The sequence below is a fragment of the Balaenoptera ricei genome, chromosome 6 (genome assembly GCF_028023285.1).
Source record: "Balaenoptera ricei isolate mBalRic1 chromosome 6, mBalRic1.hap2, whole genome shotgun sequence".
In the NCBI taxonomy this organism is placed as follows: Eukaryota; Metazoa; Chordata; class Mammalia; order Artiodactyla; family Balaenopteridae; genus Balaenoptera; species Balaenoptera ricei.
The window spans coordinates 108321402-108341996 of NC_082644.1; the positions used below are offsets into that span (position 1 = coordinate 108321402).

The 20595-nt window shown below is 40.8% G+C and overlaps 1 long non-coding RNA gene across 7 annotated transcripts in view; it reads left to right on the plus strand.

The window, feature by feature from the left end:
• The window catches only part of LOC132367953 (uncharacterized), a 226595-nt gene that overhangs the window by 3552 nt on the left and 202448 nt on the right, over window positions 1-20595 (plus strand). For 6 of the 7 annotated variants that reach the window (XR_009503884.1, XR_009503889.1, XR_009503890.1 and 3 more), the window contains one exon: window positions 2173-2242. This is a non-coding gene — a long non-coding RNA (uncharacterized LOC132367953). Of the gene's footprint in view, window positions 1-2172; window positions 2243-6477; window positions 6837-20595 lie in introns of those variants that run through there. The other variant, XR_009503887.1, reaches the window with a different exon arrangement.

Below are 20595 nucleotides of genomic sequence, written 5' to 3' on the forward strand. Positions count from 1 at the left end.
TTCCTTAACTTCGTTATCAGTTGACTAGCCCAATCTGCACTTCCAACCTAACGTCCTATTCTATCTGGTTGAAACTAAAATAAATACTAGCCTAAACTTTGCATTTCCTAACATCAAGCCTTATTCATGCTGCTTTTGTCTGTTTGTTTTCTTAAAACCAGGGATGCCCTTCACATCTCCAAATCCGTGTTTTAAGTCTCAGTGCAAAAACTACCTCCTTCGTTATTATATCCAGGATCCTTTTGCTAAATAAGATCTCTTTTTATTCAAAATTTCCATAGTGATTTAAGTAAGCTTTTCACATGGCATTGAATCTGTTTTACTTTTTTGACTTCATATTTATGGTCATTATTCATATTCCCAACTGGACTGTATGTTCTTGAAGAACAGGAAGCATGCGATCTTCATTTCCGTATTACACACTCTACGTAACATGACACCTTTGCATTGTAAGCATTCAGTAAATACTTGGTATAACATGAATATTCTGTCAATTCTCTTCATATTTATTTATACCATCTCATCAGAGAGAAACTCTTGCAATCAAGAAAGGGCCCCAAAGATGAAGAAGCATTTGAGGTAAAATATCAGTAATCCTATAGACCCATACTAGTTATAAGGAGGTCTAATAGCTTGAGGAATGGACTCTGAACTGCTGCCCTTCTCAGGTCAGGATGATTCTGGCTTAGATTGGTCATACATATACAAAAACCTTCCTCTGCTCCTTCCTTTCGCAGCTAATTGAATAAACTTCTTCCATTAAATAGACATGTTCCCCAACCTTAGAGCCAGATACAACCCTGATGAACAAAACAGTGTGGTAAAGGGGAAGCATGCATGCTTTCTCCTATGGGAAACAAAATCTAGGTAAGAGATGAATTGCTTTGGTTAGCATGAACAATCTTATTATTGCTTTTATTTTTTTTATTGGGGTATAGTTGCTTTACAATGTTGTGTTAGTTTCTGCTGTACAGTGAAGTGAATCAGCTATATGTATACATGTATCCCCTCTTTTTTGGATTTCCTTCCCATTTAGGTCACCACAGAGCACTGAGTAGAGTTCCCTGTGCTATACAGTAGGTTCTCATTAGTTATCTATTTTATACATAGTAGTATATATATATCAATCCCCATCTCCCAATTCATCCCACCCCCCCCCCTTGGTGTCTATATGTTTGTTCTCTACGTCTGCATCTCTATTTCTGCTTTGCAGATAGGTTCATCTGTAGCATTTTTCTAGATTCCACATATATGCGTTAATATACGATATTTGTTATTCTCTTTCTGTCTTACTTCACTCTGTATGACAGTCTCTAGGTCCATCCACGTCTCTACAAGTGACCCAATTATGTTCCTTTTTATGGCTGAGTAATATTCCATTGTATATATGTACCACATCTTCGTTATCCATTCGTCTGTTGATGGACATTTAGGTTGCTTCCATGTTCTGGCTATTGTAAATAGTGCTGTAGTGAACGTTGGGGTGTATTGCTTTTATTTTTGAAATGTCATTGGATACAATAGAATAAAAAAGTTATTATCCCAACTCTCCTTATAATTTTCCCTTCTCCACTCCCATCTTTTTGTCTTCAGGAGCATGCTAGTATTTTGTCTCAAGGAAGATTAAATTGGAAAAGGGGCCTCGAAAAGTTTAATTTAAGAAATCATGGTAAAAGAATGTCTCTTGAGACAAACTTGGACTAGGGATCAGTCTGGTTCTACAGAGTGGGAGACAAGTAAAACCAGTAAAATCCCCTAGGATTTTGTTCAGTCTGCATTTTTCAAGTACAGTCAGCCCTCTGTATCCACAGGTTCTCTATCCGTGGGTTACACATCTGTAAATTCAGTTAGTGCTTGGTTGAATCCGCGGATGCAGAACCTGCGGATGTGGAGGGCAGATTTACTAAGCCATTTTATATATGGGACTTGAGCATCCACAAATTTTGGTATCCATTGAGGTCCTGGGACCAGTCCTCTGCGGTTTCCAAAGGTCCACAGCCACAGGGATGAGGGTCCTAGTTGCTATATTATCAGAAGGTATTAATAAAGGTAGAAGTAACCATCAAGTAAGTGCAGGGCAGTCTTTGCAGTTGGAGGAGGAAGAAGAGAAGGAGAAAATTACCTCATCTTTGGGATAAAGGTTTAACCAACATTCTTTCCTTTCCTGTTTAGGTGCCGGAAATAAGACTGAGAGGCAGCACCTATGGAACAGTGACTGAGAGCATGAGACATCCAGAAGCAGGTAAGAAGTTCTGAAATACTTTGTTGAGATATTCTCAGCTATATATTCCATGGTACCTAAAGGTCTCTGGACAGGTCTTTTCTTTTTCTTTGTGCTGCCTTATTTTGGTCCAGGAATACCTTCAGTTTAGGAGATGCATTTACTTAGGGATGGGCGGAGACAATGCAGCTTTGTTTAGAGGACACAGGGAGCTGTATGCTGGGCTTATTGTAGGCCACAGATGGGGAGCACCTTGCCTTTAGGCTCCTTCTAGATGGCCCAGAACCGTCCCTAGGAAAGGAAGCCAGAATTGAAGTCAGGACTATGAAATGTTTTGTTTTTCTAACAGCGTAGCCTAATGTTTAGAAGATAGGTTCAAAAAATAGCCTGCTAGGGTTTGAATTCTGAATCTGCCACTCATTAGCTGTGTGGCCTTGGTCAGGTCAGTTAGCCTCTCTGTGCTTCAGTTTCTTCAGCTGTAACATAGAAATAATAACAGTAACCTACTTCTGTGAGTTGTTGTGAGGCTTAAATAAGCTACTTCATGTAAATCATTTGGAACAGTGTCTGGTCCTTAGTAAGTTCCGTTAGATTTGTTTTCATTAGTTACTTTCTTCCTCATTATTCTTTGATGGTTTATGGTTGGAGTTTAGCAAAACCAGGGTACAAAACAATCCTCCAGCAGAAATTCTTATTACACTTGAACAATCATTACCAAATATTGTGTGAGTATGGCTTTTCTGTAGGTATATTAAATCAGGATCTGTTTGCAAATTTTAGACCCCTCATATCTTGCATTTTACTCAAGAGATGTGTTGATGTCCTCTCCCTTGTAATCAACACCAATTAAACGATGATCCTTGAAAACAGAAGCTTAAATGAGACCCTCATGCATAAATTGGTAACAGTCCATCCATTCTGTGGACATATGGGCTTTAGTTGCAATCTAGTTCGTGGAAACTGATTTATAATTAAACCATTTTACTTGCCTAGAAAATATTACAACTTGTGTTGACTTGAGTCACAATATTTGGAAAGCACCAGTTAAACAAACTGTGTTGTATGCAAGGGAAACTAAGTCTCCCTGGCGTAAAAACAACCCAGGGGTGGACAATTAATCAAGGGGTGTGGTCAGTTATATACTCAGTATGGCCCCTCTGGTACCTTAATCCACATTTCCTGAACCATCATGGTAATTGGCTAGTCTCTGAATTTGGGCTAAATGATGTGGGTAATGGTGACAGAAGCCTTTTCCTGAGGGCAGATTTACACTCTCATCTTGGCAGAATCAACTATTTGCTTTGTGATTGTGGAAACATTTGGAGAGAAACATTAATTTTCCATCCATTAACTTTGGTGGATATGAACACCCCAGAGGGAAAGATGTGTGAAGCCGCTTAACAACCTTTTGGCTGTTAGGAAGGTAAAAATGTTTCGAAAACATTTTTTCTTTGCAAAAGAAAAAATAGAAAAGGAAAAACAATGATTGAATCAGGATATTTCATCTTTTAGTGGTTTTTTTTTTTTTAAAGATTTATTTATTGATTGATTGATTGCTATGTTGGGTCTTCGTTTCTGTGCTAGGGCTTTCTCTAGTTGCGGCAAGCGGGGGCCACTCTTCATCGCGGTGCGCGGGCCTCTCACTATCGTGGCCTCTCTTGTTGCGGAGCATAGGCTCCAGACGCGCAGGCTCAGTAGTTGTGGCTCTCGGGCCCAGTTGCTCCGCGGCATGTGGGATCTTCCCAGACCAGGGCTCCAACCCGTGTCCCCTGCATTGGCAGGCAGACTCTCAACCACTGCGCCACCAGGGAAGCCCATTTAGTGGTTTTTTTGTAAATGTTTGCACCACCTCAAAATGCATCACTTTTCTGTAGGCATGACCTATTTGGTTTATTTGCTACCTAGGTATAAATTAACCCAATGGTCAGTCCAAGTACTTAATAACAGGTCTGCTCTTTTTAATTATACATTTTTCTCCTCCATAGGCCAGATACATTATGTTAATAATGACTGAGCAAAGGAAAAAATTGTGGGTTGAGAAGAAAAATAAGTGGATAAAATAATAAAATTGATTTTATTTTTGCACTGCAACCTTTAGGCTAAGTAAAGCTGAATCCAAATCCATAGGGTCTTGGAACTGATTGTATGTGTATTGGAAAAGAAGATACTACAGTGAGGGAAGATGGGGTGATGGAGGCAGGTCAAATGATCTCTGTGCTCTGGGATGGAATGAACCAAAGTCAAGGTAAAGCTGCATAACCTGAATATTTGTTCATTCCACCAACAAATAAATACAGCATCCTCAAACAGCCAGTGTATACTAAGCCCCATGCCTGACACAAAGGATATTTTAGTTGAGGGAGACAGATGTGGTCCTTCATCTCCCTATGGCTTACAGCTTAGTGGAGAAATTAAACAAATAACTAAACACACAGTAGAATAATAACCATTATGACAAGTGCTACAGAGAAAAGAAGACGCTATGTGAAAACATGGACCAGGGTGGCCTGGCCTAGCATGGACATTGGGAATGCTTCCCTGAGGAAGGGGTGTATAATTTGATGTCAAGGGGTTCTTAAGTGTGGTTGAGTGTGTGGATGTGGGAGGGGGGTGGAGAGGGTTGATGGGAAGAAAAGAATCTGAAAACTCCAGGGAAGGGGAGATCCATGCAAAGGCACTGGGGCAGAAAGGAACTTTACATATGGAAAATGGCAATGGGAATGGAGACAAGAAGAAGGACAAGAGAGAATTAAGTGGAGTTTGGGACCTGGTGCTGGGAAAAGGGTGTAAAAGCCCATACCTCAACTTTGCTCCATTCTCCCAGAAATAGAACTAGGTTTTCCTTTGAAAACCCAACATATTACTGACTTTTACCCAAACCCTTTCCTATCCAAGTCACTTTACTCATCTGCCACCATGATATACCGGGAGGCTCACACACTCACTAATGATTCACTTTCAGTTTTGTTTTGCCTTTACTGGTTTGTACAAAATTAGAAGTAAACTCCCTGTTTTCAGGAATGGCTAGGAAATACAAAGTTCTGGTTAATAGGGAAATGCAAAGCATGCCATATGAGTCTTACTGATTTTCAAAGACATGGCACACAGCATGTGAGAGAGAGAGAGTGAACAAAAGATTTAAAAGTACCAGGGAGCAGACTGATGGGTCTCGCTTGCAGCTCTGTCATGATGCTGGATTGAAACCTTGACAAGTCACCAGTTAGGTTAGAAAGAAGAAGTTGAGAACACGGGTTTGTGGAGTTCAATGATCCTGAGTGTGAACCCTGCTCTCCTAGTGAGCCTGAGCCTCTACCTTAACCGCTTTGAGACTCAGTAACCTCATCTGTGAAATGGAGATAAAATGCCCACCTCACGTGGTCATTACAGCAATTAAATGCAATCACGCATGGGAAGTGCTGAGTAACTTACCTCTAGCAATTATTTTTCTGTGAATTTTGTTTTCTCAACTGTACGCTAAAGATAGTCAACGCTTTTCCTGCTTCGGGGAGTTGCTGTAAGGGTCTCAAAAGTGAATGCATGTAAAATGTTGTGTATAATTTTTAAAAGACATTATGAGAAAGTCATCCTTATTAGTATTGTTATGCTATTATTGTGTGTGTGTGTGTGTGTGTGTGTGTGTGTATAGAGTCTAGAATGTTGTGGTCCCTTTAGTCTATCGCATAGCACCACTGTACTGTAGAGGTGGCTACAGAAGGTATGTGGAATTGAGTTAAATCCACGCTGACCCCAGGGCATATCATGAAATCTATGTTCTCAAGATAAATCCAGGTTATCAGCTTGTTGACTTGTAACTTTTTTTTTCTTTTCATTTTTCTATAAAAGCAGAATGTAGACAAGGGCAAATGCATTCTTGCCAGGTAATAAGGGGTTTGGGTTATGGAATAGCAGGTGAGCTGGCTTTCACTGTACTGTCCATGTGCAATTACAGTCTATAAAATATCTCTACTTAATATGTACCTCTGGATATGGACTTGTCTCCTTTATGATTCAGTCTATTCAAAGATTTGTGGAAGGACCTTTCTTGACAGTTAGACAGGGTTGGGGGTCATCGTGTGAATTGATTTGAAAGGCACTGACCGTGTTCCCCAGTTATCCCTCCCACGGCTTTACAGTCCCTAGAATTTAATCATTAAAATTGATTCCTATGGGTCTTGACAGGATTTCAGTGATAGAAATAAAATGCAAGAGCTAGAAGTACCTTAGATATCATTTGATGCAACTCCCTTATTCTATAGGTGAGAAAACTGAGGCCCTATGGGAAGATTCTTCCTTCCCTCCAAGGTCAAACATTAAATTACAGACTGAGTCCAATCTAAATGTCCAGTCTCTCGGCGTCCTGTCTGGCAAGCATCCTCTTGACCAAACAACTTTCCTGATGCTCGGAGGTCCCAAGAACCCAAGAGGAGCCTCCGTCTGCATTCATCCCTGAGAAAGTAAGAACTTCAGCTTATTCTTTGACTATTTTTGGTGCCCCGACTATCCTCAGGATGAAGTAGAGATGCTGATGTTTTATGTTTCTTTTAAAGAGAGAGCCCGACTTGCTGAAACATAAAAATTAAAAAATCACAAATATAACAGCTTTTTATAAAGGAGATTATCTAGCAGAAAATTCATTCCCCTGCAGGGGAAATGGGATTAAACAAGTGATGAGGCAAAGGCATGAATCAGCAGTGATCGTTTTTAAACTGAGAAGTGGACGGGTTTGTGCTCTGCAGAACGAAACGGCAGGTGAACTGTTATCAAATGCAAAAACATATTTCCTCTGCAAGTACAGAAATGCAGTCTTGCCTACACATCGAAGATGAAATGGAGAAATGCAGAGAATCTATCAGTAAGGGAGGGGGGAGATTGTACCAAATAATAATGGTTGAGATGTTGCACACCTACGGTGTGCTAAGAACTCCATACGTGAGACCTTAATTATTGCAATAACTATATTGAAGCCTATATCCTAATTATCCCCATTTCACAGATGAGAAAACTGAGGCTTGGAAACTTGACCAAAGTCACAAAGCTAATGGTTGCCAAAAGAGGATATGAAACCAGATCAATGTGATTTCCAAAACCCCAGTAATCTGAACAGCTTCCAAATCAGCTTTCTTCACCTCTTAAATGGGTATCGTGAAGATAAAAATGAGTCTATGAGGATGAAAACATTGATATAGGAGCATGACACAAACCACTGCTATCATACTACAATATTTGTGGGCACATCTCACTAAGAACAAGATTGACATAGAAAATCATGTTTGTGTGTACATTTGGAGGAAAGATTAGAAAACCGTTTGAGAGGATTTCTGTAATGGTCATTAAGTAATATAAGTAATGGCTTCTGCAGGAAGAGAAGTTGCATTTAGGTATTATTAAATACATTTTAATCACATTTAACTCACAGGAAAAATATCCAATTTGTGAGATAGAACTGCATTAAGGGAAGGAATTTTTGCTTTCTTTGGTTATACAGATTGACCAACAAGGTTCAAAGGAGAGAGACATGGGCCAAAAAAAAGAGCCCTGGGCTAGGGGGCACCTTGGTTCTGCTCCCAACCAACTGTGTGACTCGGAGCAAATCCCTTTGCCTCTCTGAACCTCAGTCTTTTCATCTTTCATCGGGTTAAATGCTTGCTCAGGTCCATGCAAGTCAAAGTTCTACAAAATGTACCAGCTCATTCTGCTGATCTCTACATAGCCTGAAAGAGGTAGCCAGCAAGTGGTCCCATACATTTGTGAAAAAGGCACCACGCCAAGCTCTGAAGGGGTCCTTAAGATAAAGGAGGCAGCATCCAGCTGTGTTGATTGCTGGAGCAGAGGGAGTGCAAAGCCCCACAGGAGACCCGTTGACTTGGAAAAGTTTCTTGTCCGTGGTCATTTTCAGTAAAAATATAAAAGAATCTCAATTCGTCTTCTCCCTTATTATTTTCTTACTTCCCAAAGAATTGAAAGGCAAGACCAAGGAGCAGCATTTCCAGGGGCGAGTTGTTAGGCAAGAAGAAAGAAGTATTAATACTTCTCACCTGTTCTAACCTGCAGAGAGCATCGCTGTCTTCCCAGCAGGTACAGGGGAAGCAGGCAGGGGAGCAGAGTACAGCTGGACCCCCTTGCTTTGAAAAATCATTTCTGAAGTTATAAATCAAGGTGGACCAGACAAACCGCAGACCCAGTTATTGCAGGAGCCAATCTGGCAACAAGTCCTGATCTCCTTCCCTCCTCTTTTCTTTCTCTACCTGTTCTTCTGTTCAACTCCCTCCTTTAATTCCCTGCTCGGCTGCGTTCTTACTGTGTTTCCATCTCACTGTCCCTGATAGGACCCTCCTCTCTCTTCCTGCTTCCCTCTTCCTCTCTTCTGTTTTCTCTCTCTCCCTCACTCTCTCTCCCCCGCCTTCCTCTTTTTCTCCCTATTTCTCTTCTCTCCCTGAACTCTGCGTCTCCATTTGTCTCCTTTTTTATTCCTCCTATCTCGGTCCCCTCATCCTCAAATTTGCCTTTCTTCTTTTCTCCCTCTCTCCATCCCTTCAATGCAATTAACGCTATTACCTTGCTGCATCTCTTTAAGTGATGCTTAACCTAAGACATGTATCACTGATGGCAATCAGTGAGTCAATATGGTAATTTGTTAGAAAGTCTTTCCTTTATTATTAATACTTTAACCAGCACCCTTTGTATTCACAAGATATTTTCATCCCTTAAAATTTCACAAAGCTAAAGCATCTTCACTCTCCTTTACTTACAAACATCACACATTGTGAATATCACACATTGTGAATGCAGACATTTCATAAAATATGGCCACATTGAGTCTCCTATGTGACTCATAGGGGTTCTCAAGTTATGAAATATTCACCTGGTCTACACTTACTACTTTAATTGTGGGCAATGGTGTGCAAATGCATGTATGGATTTGCTATTTCCTTTCTGGAAAGTCAGTTTGGGGACATCTTCTCTTCGGAATTTGCCAGCAGAAAAGGAAAGTGATGATCCAGAGATTTCATATGACACCTATTCATTGCTACACTCTGGGTTAGACATTGATAAGTGAGCCTCATACAGATTATTTTATTTAACCCTCACAATTATCCCATGCATAGATATACTTATTATTTCCATTTTACAGATGAGTAACACTTGGGGAGGTTAGAAACTTTCCCAAGGTGAGACAGTTGGGGGATGACAGAACAAAAGACGGTCACTTGTGCAACTGAGACCAAGCATACCTGAAGCAGTATTTAAATTGAGTCTAACAGCCCTTTCTGTGAAACCTATACCTAAGGGGCTACACAGCTTAACTGTGTTCTTCTCTTAGGTGGAGCCCATTAGTCTTTCCAGGATTCAGTTTTTCATTGGCAGCATGGAGTAAAGAGAGCTTACGTTACCCCACAATAACATGGACTGTTGGCTCTTAGCTCGTGGCCTGCAATTTCTAGAAGTTCCTTCCTTTGGCCACAGAAGACCCACAGGTGGATTCAGACACACAAATCTTAGCTGACTTGGCCAACAACCAAAGAAATCTTGGAAATAGCACAACCCAAAAATGTTGACGCAGAGATTGAATCTCTTCCCCCCCCCGCCACCTCTCTCTCTCTCTCTCTCTGTCTCTCTGTCTCTCTCTCTCTCTCTCTCTCTCTCTCTCTCTCTCGTGTGTGTGTAGAGATGGATACAGAGAGAGAGAAAACAAATCATCTATCATTTACTGAATGATATGTACTAAGAACTCTGCTAGAGATTTTTAAATCCATTATCACATTTTATCATTTTGATGACCCTGCAAAGTAATCATTATTCTCCCCACTTTATAAATAATAAAATCGAGGTTTAGAGAGGTGAAGGAACTCTCCATAGGTCAAAGAGATAACCATGGGGTCCCAGGGTTCTCCCACTCTTCTTCCTGCCTCAAAGGCCCACGGCAGGAAGCTCTTCCTCAGGTTGGAAATCCACCCTTATAACCCTTTGTGTTCGCATCCTTATTTCAGTCTATAGGCTTGGGATTCAGAGACGTTGACTGAGTTGCTGAAGTTCATGTGGCAAGTGAGGGCCAGTTCACATCCCTACACACACACACACACACACACACACACACACACACACACTCTCTCCTATTTTGATTCCTATGGATTGAGGAGAAACTGGAGAGAGATTGAAAACAAACTTTGGTCATTTTTAATTTATCATCTTAGAGAATTTTTACATAACATTATATAGTATTTTCCCCTCTTTCTTACACCTAGAATTGCAACAAGCCAAGATCAGGGGAATGGGAGAAAAATCTATTAAAAACAAGATCTTTGCTACTTTATGGTACTTAAAAGCAATAAATATTCTTGCCCACAATGCTAAAAATCTCAAATAGCCAGTGGGTCAATACTGTTTTCCTGGTTAGGATGGTAATAAATCTTTATTCCTTCTGAGTCAAAATAAGGAAGGGGTTTTATTCATGAATTCCATGACCTGGGACTGCGACATTTTCAAAACAAACACGGCTGGAATGAAGAGTTTCTCCACCAAGTATGTTTATGTGCCCTCCTCCAACCTGCTTGCCTCACCAGCAAATCTTCTGTGCTTGCGTGGTCTTTTTATTAATGCAACAGCAAGCTCCTGCTCCTGCGCCATAGTGACAGAAAGGTGTCGGGAGCCACTCTTCTCTTCACCATCCCTGCAGCCGATACATTCTCTGTTCTGGTGGAAAACAGAAGGATTTAACTCTAGGCCTCTCAAACTCATCTTCTTTCTCAAAAGCTGTTGCTTGACATGGAAGACATTGTTATCACCCATCATGACTGTTTTTTTTTTTTTTTTCCTTTTTAATCCAGTCTAATGTCTTCATTATTATCCTTTTGAAAGTGGGCGTTTTTCCAAATTCAGATCTAGCATTGACTTTGTGTTCGTCTGTAATCAACACTGCTTCTTTCGGAAGCTGGATTGCCCCTGGCCCCTTTGCAAGTAGGGATATAGAGTCAGACTTTCACACAAACCCAGGGGAAGGCAGAGCTCATGTGTTGAGCCTTTCCCTTTGGGGGCTCGTTCAAGGGAAGCTGTGTGACCTTCGGGAAGTCATTTCATTCTCTGGACCTCAGTTTTCTCATTTCTACAAACGAGTAGAAATTTGCTCTTAGAGTAGAAATCTGCTGTTTTTCAGAGCTCCACTGTCCCTGTACACTTTGTATCAACTCCTGTTTGGTTCATCAGTCCTGGGGGGAAAGTGGAGATACGGTAAAAGCAACAGCTTCTTGAAAGTTGAGCTGCTCTGATAAACCCACTCTCCTCCCTTTGGCAAGAAGCATGATCTTCCTCTGCCTCTTTAGAATTGATTTGATACGTAAAGCTTGTGCTAAGTTCCATTTGCCTCAAAAACACCACTCTTGTTGGGGTGACTCCGGAGTGACTTTAACATTTAGCTAACACAGCACAATGTGTATCAGGCTAGCTTAGAGAAAAACACATGAATGTTCATAAGACAGACACAAAAACAGCAACATTCTGAAAGATTTCTGGTCCAAGTTACTCCTATGCAACAATGCACATTTTATTTTCTATAGGGGAAAAACACCTCAGAGAATAGGCTTGCTGAATAAGGTAGACCCTTTTCACGCTTATTTATTGAATCACAGGTAGGCTGTGGGATGCTTTATGCTAAAAAGGGCTCAGGGTAAAGAGTGAGGAGTGTCAAGAGTAGCTGCATACCTGTGAATAACACTAGAGAAAAATTGCTGGTTAAAATGAAGACTGTATAGCAAACCTCATTGCTTATTATGTCACTATATTCTCAATTCATTATTCAGTGCCACTCTTGTAAATTTGTACTACATTGCATTATTTTTCTTTGGGAAACCTAGGCTGGGTGAGAAGGGCTAGGGGTATACTGAATTTGGAATTCATGAACAATGCTGGGTCTTTACAATGGCTAGAAGGCCAAGCTAGGACTCAGAGACAGTGCAAAGCTCCTGCCCTGGTTTCAGTGGAGAGACTGAACCTGGGTCAGAGAATTCAGGATCAGTTGCCAACATTCACAGTGGATCACAGGACTTGTGAAAAGTGATGGGTCTCAGCAACTGTCAATAGGTCGAAGGCACAGATCTGACTACCCAAAGCAAAATCTCAGTACCTCTATTTAGCAGGGGAGGGAAAAAAGAAACAGGTGATGGAGAGATGGATGGGACAAGTGAGCATAGTGACACAAGCCCACATCACACTGCTTTTGTTTCTGAAATTACATCCTGATGGAGAGGGATCCTAACTCATCGTCTGGCCTCAATTCCAATGAGATTCTACCTTATTCTAAAGAGTCAAGAATGGCATTCATGGTTATATACATAAATAGTGTATCTACAGGCTAAAGAAGAAATATGATCAGGTGCAGAAAAACATTTGACAAAAATCTAACCCCCATTCTTGATAAAAGCTCTCAAAAAGCTAGAAATAGAGGGAAATACCCTCAACTTGGTAAAGAACGTCTGCAAAATCTTACAGCAAATATCATACTTAATTGTGAAAAACAATGCTTTCCCCCAAGACAGGAACAAGGAAATAGCGTCCACTTTCACCATCCTTATTCATGTAGTACTGAAAGTTCTAACCAGTGCAATGAGGCAAGAAAAAAAATCAAAGGCATACAGATGGGAAAGGAAGATAAAACTACCCTTATTTACAAATGACATGATGGTCTACATAGAAAATCCCACAAAAAAACTAGAACTAATAAATTAATTCAATACCATCACAAGAGACAATGTCAATGCACAAAAATCATTCCCATTTCTATGTATTAACAATGAACATGTGAAAACAGAAATTAAAAACACAATACTTCTTACCATTTGCTCCAAAGAAAATGAAATAATTAAATATGAATCTAACAAAAAATGTACAGAATCTGTATGTTGAAAATTACAAAATGTTGCTGAAATAAATCAAAGAAGATCTAATTGAATGGAAAGACATTCTGCTCTGTGAATGATCCAGCATAGAGAATCAAATGACAAGGTGTAGACTGGGAGAAAATATTTGCAAACAACGTATCCTACAAGAATATTTTGTCTAGAATATAGAAGGAACTCTCAAAATACAATGGTTAAAACAAAACAAAACAACCCAATTTAGAAAATGGGCAAAAGACATAGACACTTCACTGAAGAGTGCAAATAAGCACATGAAAAGACATTCAGCATCACTATTAAGGAAATGCAAACTAAAACCACAATGAGATGTCTCTACACACTTATCAGAATAGCTAAAATTAAAAATAGTGATAACACCAAATGCTGGCAAGGATGTGGAGAAACTAGATCACATGTACCTTGCTGGTGGGAATGAAAATTTTACAGCCTCTCTGGAAATGAGTATGGCATTTTCCTGTAAAGTTAATCATGCACTTACCAAGAAACCTACCAATTGAACTTGAACATTTATCTCAGAGAAATGAAAACAATTTTACACAAAAACTTGTACATAAATGTTCATGGCTGCTTTATTCTTAATATTATTATATATTCAAAATAATCCAAACCTGGAAACAATCCAAATGTCCTTCAGCAGATGAATGATTAAACAAAATAGAACAAAACAAAGCTCTGTTATAGCCATACCATGGCTATACCATAGCAATGAAAAAGAAAAACTATTGGTTCACAAAACAGCTTAGATAGATCTCGGGGGAACTGTGCTGTGCAAAAGAAGCCAACCTCTCAAGATTACATACTGCATGATTCTATTTATATAACACAAATTGACAAAATTATAGCAATGGAGAACAGATTAAGGGTTGCCAGGATTTAGAAAGAAGGGAGGGAAGGTGGGAGGAGGGGAGAGTCAGAGGAGGCTGTCTTTTTGGAGAGTTTTCCTTGGAGATTGGTATGTTCCACTGGTGATGGCAGGATTTCAGCTTGGGAAAAAAACAGTTCTGAAGGCTACAGCCTTTAGGGACCATGGATCATGCCCTAGAGGAAGGACAGATGGCATGCTGGAGAGTGAAGGAAGGTCATGTAACCAGATGGTGAGAACTTCAGAGGTTAAGGAAGGTACCTGAGAGCAAAACAGAATTCCAGCCCTGTCTCCCATGTGATAAGAGGCAGACCATGTCAGATAAATCAGAGCAGTGTTTCCTTAAATGACAGTGATCCCTACACGGTCATCAAGATATTTGTCCAATCTACATTCTACCTCTTACTATTTTTTTTAAATTTATTTATATTATTTATTTATTTTTGGCTGCATTGGGTCTTCGTTGCTGCACGCGGGCTTTCTCTAGTTGTGGTGAGCGGGGGCTATCTTCGTTGCAGTGCGCGGGCTTCTCATTGTGGTGGCTTTTCTTGTTGCAGAGCATGGGCTCTAGGCACACGGGCTTCAGTAGGGCTCTAGAGCACGGGCTCAGTAGTTGTGGTGCACGGGCTTCATTGCTCCGCGGCATGTGGGATCTTCCTGGACCAGGACTCGAACCCGTGTCCCCTGCACTGGCTGGCGGATTCTTAACCACTGTGCCACCAGAGAAGCCCACTCTACCTCTACTATTATATCTTCAGTGTCTTTGTTCACACTGGCTGAGATCTAAGATAATAAATATTTGCATAAAATAAGAATTCTGCCTGTGTACTACCTAAAGCCATCTGGTGCCCCATCAGTTGTACATATAACACACTTTGTGATAAAAAAGAGAGAGAGAGAGAGATTCAGAGAAAGGGCAAAGGGCATTCTGAGCAGAGGAAACAGCCTGAGCTAGAGCACAAAAGCATGAAGGAACATGATGTATTCAGAGCCAAGAGTGACTGGAGGATGCTTACAGGAGGGGAAGATAAAAGATGTGGTGGGCGATGGGGCTGGAAAAGAAAGGTCAGGGTGGATTGTGGAGGAAGGGATCGAAAGAGTCAAAGTCCACTCCACTCCTTTTGTTATCTCTTGCTCAGGCAGAAGGACTGGGCAAGGGTCCTGGGGACTGTGTGTTCTCATTCTCTCCCTGGGCTACAGGAGTGTAGGCAGTCATGTGTAGCTGTGTTAACACTACACGAGTAAAACCAATCCCCCAGTCCTCGCCGGCTGCACACTTCGCCGCCTCCACCGCTTCCATATGCTGATTTGCATCCAGGCAGGTTGTGTAAACAAGGCTGTTAGGGGACTATAAATAACCACAGTCTGGACTGTGGTTCAATAGTCTGGTCTGGGGAAATCAGAATTTCCAGTTATCTCCCGTGCCAAGATGGAGCCTCTTAAGTGCTCATGGGGTTCGTACCCTCTCCCTCCCAAGATGCTGATGTTGATCCTTAGCGCTGGGTGGCTTCCTCCTAATCAGCTCCTCCTCCACTCCTGCCTTCACAACCAGATGCTAACTTGCTGAGTTGTCAAACAGAAACAAGCTCTATGCTTACTTTGCCTGGGAGGGCTGGGCAGGCAAAAAATAGGCTGTGCTCCCTGAAAAGAGATTCCTCATCTACACATTGACCTTCTCAAGGTCATGAACTGAATCTTATTCCATCATGTGTACCCCTGTGGCTGACCCAATCTCTGCTTCATGTATGTGACTATCAAAGTTCAGAGTCTATTTAGCCTTGAGTCTGAGTTCAATTCCAGCTTCACTGCTTTGTGACCTTGGGTAAGTTACTTAAACTTTCTGAGCTGTCATTTTATTTTTATCTGTAAAGTGGAGATGATAATTACACCTACCTCTTAGAATTATTGGGAGAAGGAAATTTAGCGGTGTATGCTAAATGCTTAGCATGTTTCTGGGATACAGTAAGTGCTAAATAAATTGTAACTATTTTGAGAACTGTTCTAATGATGGTGAGGAGGAGGAGGAGGATGCCAGTGCCGGCTCACTGAGTTAATTCACTGTGCTGATTCCTACACCCATTGTCCCTGTAGACCCATTTATAAGATCAGTCTAAAATGATAGGAGGAGAGTAGGGCACAGAAGAATTGAGAGGCATCTTCAGTGTAGTGGTAGAAACTCAGGGCCTGGATGGGCAGGTTCAACTCCTAACACAACCACTTAAAGTTACAAGATTTCTATCAAGTGCTCCAATTTATAGATCTGTCAGCCATAAAGCAGAAATCCCAATAACCTGCCTCCTGAGGTTAATGTGAGGACCAAGTTAGATGTAGTTTTTGAAATCTCTGCAGTAGGAGTTATGCCATTCAGGACCTTAATGGTAGCAGACTTGTAGGGAACTCTGGATATAAGAGGTGTAGGAAGCACCTTGAAGATTTGAACTTCACTCTGCAAAGTGGAGGGACCTGTAGCCACTCAATCTCTTTCTGATGTTTGTAGGGTCCTCTGCATAGTCGGCTCTGGATTTGGCCTCTGCTCATCACACTCCTTCTCTCCCTAGCCACACACCAGTTACATGAGCCTTCTCCCTACTCTTTGAATACTTCAAGTTCATTCTACCTCAGGGCCTTTGCCCTTGCTCTCGTCTCCCGGTCTGGAACACCTTCCCCCGGATCATGGCATGGCTGGCTCCTTGACCATTTATGTCTTGGTCCAGTTATTACCTCCTTGAGCATCCTCTCCTGATCCCCAAGCCAATAAGCTTCCAGTCATTTCTTTCACCTTGCCCCTTTTGATTCTCTGCATGACTCTTATCATCTGAACCTGTCATGTTTATTCATTTTGTTACTCATTTTATCTGGCTTTCCCACTGAAAGTTAAGCTTCATGAGAGCAGGAACTTTGTTTGCTTATTTGCTGCCTAGATCATACCGGGCTGCTCCAGATATGGGTGTTGAAGGGATTGAGCTTGGAAGTAGAGGGAACAAAAGAGAAGGCATTGTCCTTTCCCTGGAGAAGAAACTTGCAGTCTAGATGAAGTCCTAAGATTTACTCAAATTAAATGAGGCATGATACCATGCAATGAGAAATGTGTGAAATTATATTTGAGCTTTATTGTCATGCATCACTTCTGCAGTCACACAATCTTCTTGCATTTGGAGAAGGGCACTCAAGAGGGAAAAAAAAAGGGACCTTCATTACCAGTGGTGTTATTCATATTTAACAGGACATGAAGAGAGGAAGGAAGGGAGATGGTGTCAGTGAAAAAGGGCTCTTTAAAAACAATGCTACTTTGTCACAGGATTGCAGTCAGAATCCCTCCAATTTGGAGATTTCACTTGTGAGACAGTTGTTCTGTGGCAGCTGCTATACTAAGCACATTTTTATTCATCATCTCATTTAATCTTCACAATATCCCTGTGATGTAGATATTATCATCATCATCACCATCATTACCATCATCACTACCATCATCATCATCATCACCATCTCATCATCACCATCATCATAACTACCATCATCATCATCATCACTATCACCATCATCTCCACTATACAGGTAAAGAAGTGATTCCCTCACTTCTAAAACCCATTATATTAACCACCAGTCTACACTGCTTCTTCTGCCTACTGAGTCCTTCTACCCTAACTTGATCATTCTGTATCCCTGCTTTGACCACATCCCAAATTTTAGGCACACAAATACAAAAATGTATCAATCAAAGAAGTTTGTTTTAGGAGGAAGCACAAGGAGGAGGAATTAACATTATTTACCTCAAGATGTCTTATGTAAAGTTCTAATAAAACAAATTCCTCATTGAATTTCTTGCCATGCCAAAACCTTATTCATTCAGATAAATATATCTTTTCTTTAGTAACATGATATGAACTATATCGTATGTTGTATTTCCCTTTTCCCCCTAGCTACCAGGGAACTCAGAATTAAATTCAATATCTGATCCTAGAAAGTATATTCAATCATTCTTTCATTCATATATTCATCCATTTAACAACAGCAAAACAAAAGCAACAACTGTAAATCAATGTATAGATATAGATATATAGCATAAACAAATTGTTAAGCACTGTATTAACAAAATAGGTCAACTAGAAGTCTGGCAAAAATTTATCTTCTGCTCATTTTAATGTGTTTAACTCTGTCTTTACATTTATTTCACCTGTTCTTCTATTTCTTAAATTTGTCACTAAAATACTTAGGAGAAGTTGGTAGAACACCAACCCTAAATGAACAGAGTCATAATATTATGTTATAATGACATACAAGTGAAAATAGTTTAACCTCATAAGTCCTAGTGTGACAGAAGCACATGTGTAGCATCCTATGTATGTGATTTTATTTTTTAACATTAACAGCCATTTCTTAACAGCAGTCTCATTAGTCAGAGAAGCCTAGAAATTCGTGCTTCTTCATAGATGGAGCCAATTCACATTTCTTAGTAAAGTGAGGATGTTGGATGTTGAGTAAATACTGACCAATCATTAAAAGTGTATTTGCTGAGAGGCAGTGTGTAGCTGGATGTACGGGAATGTGTATTTCATCACTAAATGACAACAGGCAGCTCTTCCCTTACCAGTTGGTTGCCAAGTCCTATCAACTCTATTCTGAAATGAGTGTTCTGTCTGTCTTCACCACCACAACTTTGGTTCACACCTGCTGAGCTATTCCTGTGGCTTCCTGTGCCTAGTCAGTACCACCCCCAGCCCCCAGTTGCCGCACTCTGACCTTTGATCTCTTGCATGCCATTTCCTTATTCAAACACCATCTTTCATTCCCAAGAATAAAATCTGGGTTTCTTAGCTTAGCATCTAAAATCCTGCGCAACCAGTCCTACCATGTACACCACCCTCAATTCTGCCACGCTTTGTGGACCAGCCAGTGGTCCTTAGCTCTAGAGAGAGGAAGAGATGTCTGGGATCCCAAGCCCAGAATCTTTGATCTTTGAGCAGCTACCTAAGGTGGCTGCAGATTCCAGATACAGATGCAGAGGAGGCTGAGGACACAGGCTGTACAATCCAGTGGTTTCACTACCCTCTGGCTGGGTCAGCCTCAGATGCCTATATTTTCTCCTCATAAAATGAGGATAATAAAAGGGCCTAACTCACAGGATGTTATTGCGAGAATTAAATTAGAAAATGCATATAAAGCACTAGCACAGTGCCTGACATATGGTTAGAACTCAGTATGTATCAGTACGATTATCCTTCTCTTATAAGAATTTGCTCCCAGATTCTATGTGGCCTCCTACTTCTGGTGAGCTATGCTGGACTTGATGCAAAGCATGAAGGTTGAAGTCTACTAAGATATTCGCTCAAAGTGAACTCAAGTCCATCCTTGAGCCCTTTCCCCAGTCTGTACCCTAATCCTGGCCCTTGACATCCTACAGTTCTGATGGTACTGGGAGGCATGGAAAGCTAAACCTGAGGAAAATCATCCCTGGTAGGTAAAGGGAAAAGCGTTGTTTCTAAGATGTAGAGCCACCATTCCAGAAAAAGGGTGCCTCTCTATAAGAAGAAAGACCAAATCTGGCTTCCCACTGCATGAACCCAAAGAGGGTGTTTCCAATAACCAAATATGCATTCAGGAGCCACGAATTTACTACCTCTGTTCACCCCAAACAGTGCTTCACTTTTTTATATGTGACCAAATAATGCCTTATCTTTACCCACATTTGAGCTTCTCCTCTTTCTGTGTGGAGAGAGAGCTGTAGCCCACCTTCTCCCCTCCCCCCCCCCACAGTTTAGAAGCTTCCACTAACATACACACCCTTCAGGTTGATGTCAACAAGCTTTCACTGGAGATTGTCATTCACCTAAAGATGCCCCATTCATTCACTTGGCAAATGATTATTGAGCCCTTCTTGGGTGCAAGGCACTGAAAGAGGTATGGAGATACAGGCATACCTTGGCGATATTGTATGTCAGCTTCCAGACCATTGCAATAAAGCAAATATCATGATAAAGCAAGTCACACGAATTTTTTTGTTTCCCAATGCATATTAAAAGTTATGCTACCGCGATGAAGGGTGGCCCCCACTTGCCACAACTAGAGAAAGCCCTCGCACAGAAACGAAGAGCCAACACAGCCATAAATAAATAAATAAATAAATAAATAATTTTAAAAAAAAAAAAGTTATGCTTACACTATAGTGTAGTCTATTAAGTGTGCAATGACATTGTCTACAAAAATGTATGTACCTTAATTTTAAAATACTTTATTGCTAAAAAATGCTAACCATCATCTGACAGCACAAGGTTGCCACAATCCTTCAATTTGTAAAAAACACAGTATCTGTGAAGCACAATAAAATGAGATGTGCCCGTGAAGTAAGTCAGACAGAGAAAGACAAATATCATATGATATCACTCATATGTGGAATCTAATTTTAAAAAGTGATACAGGTGAACTTATTTACAAAACAGAAACAGACTCACAGATTTCAAAAACAAACCTATGGTTACCAAAGGGGAAACGTGGGGTGGGGGGAGGGATAAATCAGGAGCTTGGGACGAACATACACACACTGCTATATATAAAATGGATAACCAACAGGGACCTACTGTATAGCACAGGGAACTCTGCTCAAT